This window comes from Rhinoraja longicauda, chromosome 34, assembly GCF_053455715.1.
Source record: "Rhinoraja longicauda isolate Sanriku21f chromosome 34, sRhiLon1.1, whole genome shotgun sequence".
Taxonomy (NCBI): domain Eukaryota; kingdom Metazoa; phylum Chordata; class Chondrichthyes; order Rajiformes; family Arhynchobatidae; genus Rhinoraja; species Rhinoraja longicauda.
The window spans coordinates 348,635-358,705 of NC_135986.1; positions in this window are offsets into that span (position 1 = coordinate 348,635).

The window sequence follows — 10,071 nt, forward strand, 5'->3', positions numbered from 1 at the left end:
AGGTTGGACAGGCTGGGACCTTATTCCTTAGAGCGCTCGAGGCTGTGAGATGATCTTATAGAGGTGTATAAGATCATGAGGGGAATAGATAGGGTGAATAAACAGTCTTTTAACCAGGATAGGGGAATCAAGAACCAGGCGACATTGGTTTAAGGTGAGAGAGGAAAGATTTAATAGGAACCTGAGGGGCAACTTTTAGACACAGAGACGTCCCCGTACGGTGAAGGTGTGGGGTCAGGGGTCATCCCACAGTGAGAATGTGGGGTCAGGGGCTCCCGGCAGTAAAACATCCCGTTGCATTTACATGCGTATGTGTGGTTGTACATGATCCATACCCTCCATCCCATGTACATCCATGAGCCTATCCAAAAGCCACTGAAACGCCATTGCATATCTGCCTTACCACCACCCATGGCTGCACCATTCCAGGCAGAGCAGCCATTCACATGTGGAGCCACAGGCGATGGCCAAAGTATAACATTTGGGATATTATGTTACATGATCTACAAGCCACCGGTGAGGTTGCACTTGGAGCATTGCCTCACCTTGCTGAAGCAGAGAGTGAGTGGTGGAGTCAGAGGGATCAAGAGGGGAAGGGAACAGACCAGGTGGTTATGTAAGTGGGTGAAGGGCAGATGGAGGCTGGTGGGGAAAGGCAAGAAACTGGGAAATGGTGAACTGAAGGTTTTTTGATTAAAGGAGAGAACCTGTGGGGATCACGAAAGAAAGGAACAGGGGAAAGAATTGTGTAGGAAAGAACTGCAGATGCTGGTTTAAATCGAACTCGAAGATAGACACAAAATGTTGTCTGAAGGGCCTCGACCCAAAACGTCACCCATTCCTTCTCTCTAGAGATGCTGCCTGATCCGCTGAGTTACTCCAGCAATTTGTGTCTACCAGGGGGTACAGATTACTGAAAACTGAAGAATCCGAAGTTCACTCCATTGGGCTGCAGACTACCCAAGCAGAATTGGAGGTACTGTGCATTGATGGTGTGAGGCAGGACCCTGCCACAGTTGATCGGAGCAGGTTTGTTTATGAGAAAAGAGAAAGGCAAAATGTCAGATCATTTTAAAAGTTTGATAGAGTTCAAGGCATGCATGTTTCTGTTAGATTGAGGGCAAGGCAGGTGGGAGTATGAGATTGTGCATGACAAGAGAAATTGAGGCACTGGAAAGGAAAAAGGAGGCACGGGGCACCGAGGTAGACGGGACGTGAAAAGGTTGTTTCCAGTAATAGTAGTGTCCCGAACCAGAGCGCACAGATGCAGAACAAAAGGACGAGCTTTTAGAATGGAGATAAGGAAGAATTTATTTCACCAGAGCTTGGTGAATCTGGAATTCATTGCCACAGACGGCTGTGGAGGACGACATTGATCATTTTTAAAGTGGAGATTAATAGCTTCCTGATTCGGAAGGGCGTCAAAGGTTATGGGACAAAGGTAGGGGAATGGGATTGAGAGGGAAAAATAGATCAGCCATGATTGGAATGCGGAGTAGACTCGACGGGTGAATGGCCTAATTCTGCTTCCATGTCTTATGATATAGACAGCTGGGATCAGCTGGAGTTTAGGGAATTGAGGAGCACACTGAAGAAGGAATAAGGAGGGAAAATAGGGGGAAAGAGATAGCTCCGACGGATGAGATTTCAGAAATTTTAACAGTATATTGAGGAGAAAAGGGCTAACTGGGGCCGAATAGGGGCAGAGCAGCCATTCACATGAGGAGCTACAGGAGATGGCCAATGTATTTCACTTGGGATGTTAGGTTACATGATGCACCAATAAGATATTGGTGAGGCTGCACTTGGAGCATTGTCACCCTGCTACAGGAAAGATGTTATTAAGCCGGAAAGAGTGCAGGGTAGATTTACGAGGATGTTGCCAGGGCTTGAGTGCCTGAACTATTGGAGAGGTTGGACAGGCTGGGACCTTATTCCTTGGAGCTCTCGAGGCTGTGAGATGATCTTATAGAGGTGTACAAGATCATGAGGGGAATAGATAGGTTGAATAAACAGTCTTTTAACCAGGATTGGGGAATCAAGAACCAGGCGACATTGGTTTAAGGTGAGAGAGGAAAGATTTAATAGGAACCTGAGGGGCAACTTTTAAACACAGAGATGTCCCCGTACGGTGAAGGTGTGGGATCAGGGGTCATCCCACAGTGAGAGTGTGGGGTCAGGGATCTTCCGGCAGTAAAACATCCCGTTGCATTTACATGCGTATACGTGGCTGTACATGATCCATACCCTCCTTCCCATGTATATCCATGAGGCTATCCAAAAGCCACTGAAACGCCATTGCATATCTGCCTTACCACCACCCATGGCTGCACCATTCCAGGCAAAGCAGCCATTCACATGTGCAGCCACAGGAGATGGCCAAAGTATATCATTTGGGATATTATGTTACATGATGTACAGGTCACTGGTGAGGTTGCACTTGGAGCATTGCGTCACCCTGCTGAAGCAGAGAGTGAGTGGTGGAGTCAGAGGGAACAAGAGGGGATGGGAACAGACCAGGTGGGTTATCTAAGTGGGTGAAGGGCAGATGGAGGCTGGTGGGGAAAGGTAAGAAAATGGGAAATGAAGGTTTTTTGAATAAAGGAGAGAACCTGTGAGGATCACGAAAGAAAGGAACAGGGGAAAGAATTGTGTAGGAAAGAACTGCAGATGCTGGTTTAAATCGAACTCGAAGATAGACACAAAATGCTGTCTGAAGGGCCTCGACCCAAAACGTCACCCATTCCTTCTCTCTAGAGATGCTGCCTGACGCGCTGAGTTACTCCAGCAATTTGTGTCTACCAGGGGGTACAGATTACTGAAAACTGGAGAATCTAAAGTTCACTCCATTGGGTTGCAGACTACCCAAGCAGAATAGGACATACTGTGCATTGATGGTGTTAGGCAGGACCCTGCAATGCTTGATTGAAGCAAGTTGTTTATGAGCAAAGAGAGGCAGAATGTCAGATCATTTTAAAAGTTTGATAGAGAGAGTTCAAGGCATGCATGTTTCTGTTAGATTGAGAGCAAGGCAGGTGGGTGTATGAGATTGTGCATGACAAGAGAAATTGAGGCTCTGGAAAGGAAAAAGTAGGCGCGGGGCCCCGAGGTAGACGGGAGGTGAAAAGGTTGTTTCCAGTAATAGTAGTGTCCCGAACCAGAGCGCACAGATGCGGAACAAAAGGACGAGCTTTTAGAATGGAGATAAGGAAGAATTTATTTCAACAGAGCTTGGTGTATCTGGAATTCATTGCCACAGACGGCTGTGGAGGACGACATTGAGTATTTTTAAAGTGGAGATTAATAGCTTCCTGATTAGGAAGGGCGTCAAAGGTTATGGGACAAAGGTAGGGGAATGGGATTGAGAGGGAAAAATAGATCAGCCATGATTGGAATGCGGAGTAGACTCGACGGGTGAATGGCCTAATTCTGCTTCCATGTCTTATGATACAGACAGCTGGGATCAGCTGGAGGAGTTCAGGGAATTGAGGAGCATACTGAAGAAGGAATAAGGAGGGAAAAAAGGGGGAAAGAGGTAGCTCCGACAGATGAAATTTCAGAGATTTTAACAGTATATTGAGGAGAAAAGGGCGAACCGGGGGCGAATAAGGCAGAGCAGCCATTCACATGTGAATCCACAGGAGATGGCGAATGTATTCCACTTGGGATGTTCTGTTACATGATGCACCAATAAGATATTGGTGAGGCTGCACTTGGAGCATTGTCACCCTGCTACAGGAAGGATGTTATTAAACCGGAAAGATTGCAGGGTAGATTTACGAGGATGTTGCCAGGGCTTGAGTGCCTGAACTATTGGAGAGGTTGGACAGGCTGGGACCTTATTCGTGGAGCGCTCGAGGCTGCGAGATGATCTTATAGAGGTGTATAAGATCATGAGGGGAATAGATAGGGTGAATAAACAGTCTTTTAACCAGGATAGGGGAATCAAGAACCAGGCGACATTGGTTTAAGGTGAGAGAGGAAAGATTTAATAGGAACCTGAGGGGCAACTTTTAAACACAGAGACGTCCCCGTACAGTGAAGGTGTGGGATCAGGGGTCATCCCACAGTGAGAGTGTGGGGTCAGGGGTCTCGCGGCAGTAAGATAACAAACATCCCGTTGCATTTACATGCGTATACGTGGCTGTACATGATCCATACCATGTATATCCATGAGCCTATCCAAAAGCCACTGAAACGCCATTGCATATCTGCCTTACCACCACCCATGGCTGCACCATTCCAGGCAGAGCAGCCATTCACATGTGGAGCCACAGGCGATGGCCAAAGTATAACATTTGGGATATTATGTTACATGATCTACAAGCCACCGGTGAGGTTGCACTTGGAGCATTGCCTCACCTTGCTGAAGCAGAGAGTGAGTGGCGGAGGCAGAGGGAACAAGAGGGGAAGGGAATAGACCAGGTGGGTTAAGAAGTAGGTGAAGAGCAGATGGAAGCTGGTGAGGAAAGGTAAGAAACAGGGGAGTGGTGAACTGAAGGTTTGAATAAAGAAGGGGGTGAGAGAACCTGTGGGGATCACGAAAGAAAGGAACAGGGGGGACAGATTATGCAGGAAATAACTGCATATGTTGCTTTGAATTGAAGGTAGGCACAAAATGCTGTCTGAAGAAGGGTCTCAACCCAAAAGGTCACCCATTCCTTCTCTCCAGAGATGCTGCCGGTCTCGCCGACTGTCTACCAGGGGGTACAGATTACTGAAAACTGGAGAATCCAAAGTTCACTCCATTGGGCAGCAGACTACCCAAGCAGAATAGGAGGTACTGTGCATTGATGGTGTGAGGCAGGACCCTGCAACAGTTGATTGGAGCAGATTGTTTATGAGGAAAGAGAAATGCAGTATGTCAGATAATTTAAAAAGTATGATAGAGAGAGTTCAAGGCATGCATGTTTCTGTTAGATTGAGGGCAAGGCAGGTGGGTGTATGAGATTGTGCATGACAAGAGAAATTGAGGCACTGGAAAGGAAAAAGGAGGCGCGGGGCCCCGAGGTAGACGGGACGTGAAAAGGTTGTTTCCAGCAATAGTAGTGTCCCGAACCAGAGCGCACAGATGCAGAACAATAGGACGAGCTTTTAGAATGGAGATAAGGAAGAATTTATTTCACCAGAGCTTGGTGAATTTGGAATTCATTGCCACAGACGGCTGTGGAGGACGACATTGGGTATTTTTAAAGTGGAAATTAATAGCTTCCTGAAGAGGAAGGGTGTCAAAGGTTATGGGACAAAGGTAGGGGAATGGGATTGAGAGGGAAAGATAGATCAGCCATGATTGGAATGCGGAGTAGACTCGACGGGTGAATGGCCTAATTCTGCTTCCATGTCTTATGATATAGACAGCTGGGATCAGCTGGAGGAGTTTAGGGAATTGAGGAGCATACGGAAGAAGGAATAAGGAGGGCAAAAAGGGGGAAAGAGAGCTCCGATGGACGAGATTTCAGAGATTTTAACAGTATATTGAGGAGAAAAGGGCTAACTCGGGGCGAATAAGGCAGAGCAGCCATTGACATGAGGAGCTACAGGAGATGGCCAATGTATTTCACTTGGGATGTTCTGTTACATGATGCACCAATAAGATATTGGTGAGGCTGCACTTGGAGCATTGTCACCCTGCTACAGGAAAGATGTTATTAAGCCGGAAAGAGTGCATGGTAGATTTACGAGGATGTTGCCAGGACTTGAGTGCCTGAACTATTGGAGAGGTTGGACAGGCTGGGACCTTATTCGTGGAGTGCTCGAGGCTGTGAGGTGATCTTATAGAGGTGTACAAGATCATGAGGGGAATAGATAGGGTGAATGCACAGTCTTTTAACCAGGATAGGGGAATCAAGAACCAGACAACATTGGTTTAAGGTGAGAGAGGAAGGATTTAATAGGAACCTGAGGGGCAACTTTTAAACACAGAGTCGACCCCGTACAGTGAAGGTGTGGGATCAGGGGTCATCCCACAGTGAGAGTGTAGGGTCAGGGGTCTCCCGGCAGTAAAATGACAAACATCCCGTTGCATTTACATGCATATGTGTGGTTGTACATGATCCATACCCTCCATCCCATGTACATCCATGAGCCTATCCAAAAGCCACTGAAACGCCACTGCATATCTGCCTTACCACCACCCATGGCTGCACCATTCCAGGCAGAGCAGCCATTCACATGTGGAGCCACAGGAGATGGCCAAAGTATAATATTTGGGATATTATGTTACATGATCTACAAGCCACTGGTGAGGTTGCACTTGGAGCATTGCCTCACCTTGCTGAAGCAGAGAGTGAGTGGCGGAGGCAGAGGGAACAAGAGGAGAAGGGAATAGACCAGGTGGGTTATGAAGTAGGTGAAGAGCAGATGGAGGCTGGTGAGGAAAGGCAAGAAACAGGGGAGTGATGAACTGAAGGTTTGAATAAAGGAGGGGTGAGAGAACCTGTGGGGATCACGAAAGAAAGGAACAGGGGGTACAGATTGTGCAGGAAATAACTGCAGATGCTGCTTTAAATCGAAGGTAGACACAAAATGCTGTCTGAAGAAGGGTCTCAATCCAAAACGTCACCCATTCCTTCTCTCCATAGATGCTGCCTGACTCGCCGACTGTCTACCAGGGGGTACATTACTGAAAACTGGAGAATCCAAAGTTCACTCCATTGGGCTGCAGAATACCCAAACAGAATAGGAGGTACTGTGCTTTGATATTGTTAGGCTGGACCCTGCAACGGTTGATTACAGCAGGTTGTTTATGAGCAGTGGTTGTTTACTAACATGTGGAGCCACAGGAGATGGCCAAAGTATAACATTTGGGATATTATGTTACATGATGTACAAGCCACTGGTGAGCTTGCACTTGGAGCATTGCGTCACCCTGCTGAAGCAGAGAGTGAGTGGTGGAGTCAGAGGGAACAAGAGGGGAAGGGAACAGACCAGGTGGGTTATGTAAGTGGGTGAAGGGCAGATGGAGGCTGGTGGGGAAAGGCAAGAAACTGGGAAATGGTGAACTGAAGGTTTTTTGAATAAAGGAGAGAACCTGTGGGGATCACGAAAGAAAGGAACAAGGGAAATAATTGTGTAGGAAAGAACTGCAGATGCTGGTTTAAATCGAATTCGAAGATAGACACAAAATGCTGTCTGAAGGGCCTCGACCCAAAACGTCACCCATTCCTTCTCTCTAGAGATGCTGCCTGACCCGCTGAGTTACTCCAGCAATTTGTGTCTACCAGTGGGTACAGATTACTGAAAACTGGAGAATCTAAAGTTCACTCCATTGGGCTGCAGACTACCCAAGCAGAATTGGAGGTACTGTGCATTGATGGTGTTAGGCAGGACCCTGCCACAGTTGATCGGAGCAGGTTGTTTATGAGCAAAGAGAAATGCAGTGTGTCAGATCATTTAAAAAGTTTGATAGAGAGAGTTCAAGGCATGCATGTTTCTGTTAGATTGAGGGCAAGGCAGGTGGGTATATGAGATTGTGCATGACAAGAGAAATTGAGGCTCTGGAAAGGAAAAAGGAGGCGCAGGACCCCGAGGTAGACGGGACGTGAAAAAGTTGTTTCCAGTAATTGTAGTGTCCCGAACCAGAGCGCACAGATGCAGAACAAAAGGAAGAGCTTTTAGAATGGAGATAAGGAAGAATTTATTTCACCAGAGCTTGGTGAATCTGGAATTCATTGCCACAGACGGCTGTGGAGGACAACATTGAGTATTTTTAAAGTGGAGATTAATAGCTTCCTGATTAGGAAGGGCGTCAAAGGTTATGGGACAATGGTAGGGGAATGGGATTGAGAAGGAAAAATAGATCAGCCATGATTGGAATGCGGAGTAGACTCGACGGGTGAATGGCCTAATTCTGCTTCCATGTCTTATGATATAGACAGCTGGGATCAGCTGGAGGAGTTCAGGGAATTGAGGAGCATACTGAAGAAGGAATAAGGAGGGCAAAAAGGGGGAAAGAGATAGCAACGACAGATGAAATTTCAGAGATTTTAACAGTATATTGAGGAGAAACGGGCGAACCGGGGGCGAATAAGGCAGAGCAGCCATTCACATGTGAATCCACAGGAGATGGCGAATGTATTCCACTTGGGATGTTCTGTTACATGATGCACCAATAAGATATTGGTGAGGCTGCACTTGGAGCATTGTCACCCTGCTACCGGAAAGATGTTATTAAGCCGGAAAGAGTGCAGGGTAGATTTACGAGGATGTTGCCAGGGCTTGAGTGCCTGAACTATTGGAGAGGTTGGACAGGCTGGGACCTTATTCGTGGAGCGCTCGAGGCTGTGAGATGATCTTATAGAGGTGTATAAGATCATGAGGGGAATAGATAGGTTGAATAAACAGTCTTTTAACCAGGATAGGGGAATCAAGAACCAGGCGACATTGGTTTAAGGTGAGAGAGGAAAGAATTAATAGGAACCTGAGGGGCAACTTTTAAACAACGAGTCGTCCCCGTACGGTGAAGGTGTGGGATCAAGGGTCATCCCACAGTGAGAGCGTAGGGTCAGGGGTCTCGCGGCAGTAAAATGACAAACATCCCATTGCATTTACATGTGTATGTGTGGCTGTACATGATCCATACCCTCCATCCCATGTATATCCATGAGCTTATCCAAAAGCCACTGAAACGCCACTGCATATCTGCCTTACCACCACCCATGGCTGCACCATTCCAGGCAGAGCAGCCATTCACATGTGGAGCCACAGGCGATGGCCAAAGTATAACATTTGGGATATTATGTTACATGATGTACAAGCCACTGGTGAGGTTGCACTTGGAGCATTGCCTCACCTTGCTGAAGCAGAGAGTGAGTGGCGGAGGCAGAGGGAACAAGAGGGGAAGAGAACAGACCAGGTGGGTTATGTAAGTGGGTGAAGGGCAGATGGAGGCTGGTGGGGAAAGGCAAGAAACTGGGAAATGGTGAACTGAAGGTTTTTTGAATAAAGGAGAGAACCTGTGGGGATCATGAAAGAAAGGAACAGGGGAAAGAATTGTGTAGGAAAGAACTGCAGATGCTGGTTTAAATCGAACTCCAAGATAGACACAAAATGCTGTCTGAAGGGCCTCGACCCGAAACGTCACCCATTCCTTCTCACTAGAGATGCTGCCTGACCCGCTGAGTTACTCCAGCAATTTGTGTCTACCAGGGGGTACAGATTACTGAAAACTGGAGAATCCAAAGTTCACTCCATTGGGCAGCAGACTACCCAAGCAGAATAGGAGGTACTGTGCATTGATGGTGTGAGGCAGGACCCTGCAACAGTTGATTGGAGCAGATTGTTTATGAGGAAAGAGAAATGCAGTATGTCAGATAATTTAAAAAGTATGATAGAGAGAGTTCAAGGCATGCATGTTTCTGTTAGATTGAGGGCAAGGCAGGTGGGTGTATGAGATTGTGCATGACAAGAGAAATTGAGGCACTGGAAAGGAAAAAGGAGGCGCGGGGCCCCGAGGTAGACGGGACGTGAATAGGTTGTTTCCAGCAATAGTAGTGTCCCGAACCAGAGCGCACAGATGCAGAACAATAGGACGAGCTTTTAGAATGGAGATAAGGAAGAATTTATTTCACCAGAGCTTGGTGAATTTGGAATTCATTGCCACAGACGGCTGTGGAGGACGACATTGGGTATTTTTAAAGTGGAAATTAATAGCTTCCTGAAGAGGAAGGGTGTCAAAGGTTATGGGACAAAGGTAGGGGAATGGGATTGAGAGGGAAAGATAGATCAGCCATGATTGGAATGCGGTGTAGACTCGACGGGTGAATGGCCTAATTCTGCTTCCATGTCTTATGATATAGACAGCTGGGATCAGCTGGAGGAGTTTAGGGAATTGAGGAGCATACGGATGAAGGAATAAGGAGGGCAAAAAGGGGGAAAGAGAGCTCCGATGGACGAGATTTCAGAGATTTTAACAGTATATTGAGGAGAAAAGGGCTAACTCGGGGCGAATAAGGCAGAGCAGCCATTGACATGAGGAGCTACAGGAGATGGCCAATGTATTTCACTTGGGATGTTCTGTTACATGATGCACCAATAAGATATTGGTGAGGCTGCACTTGGAGCATTGTCACC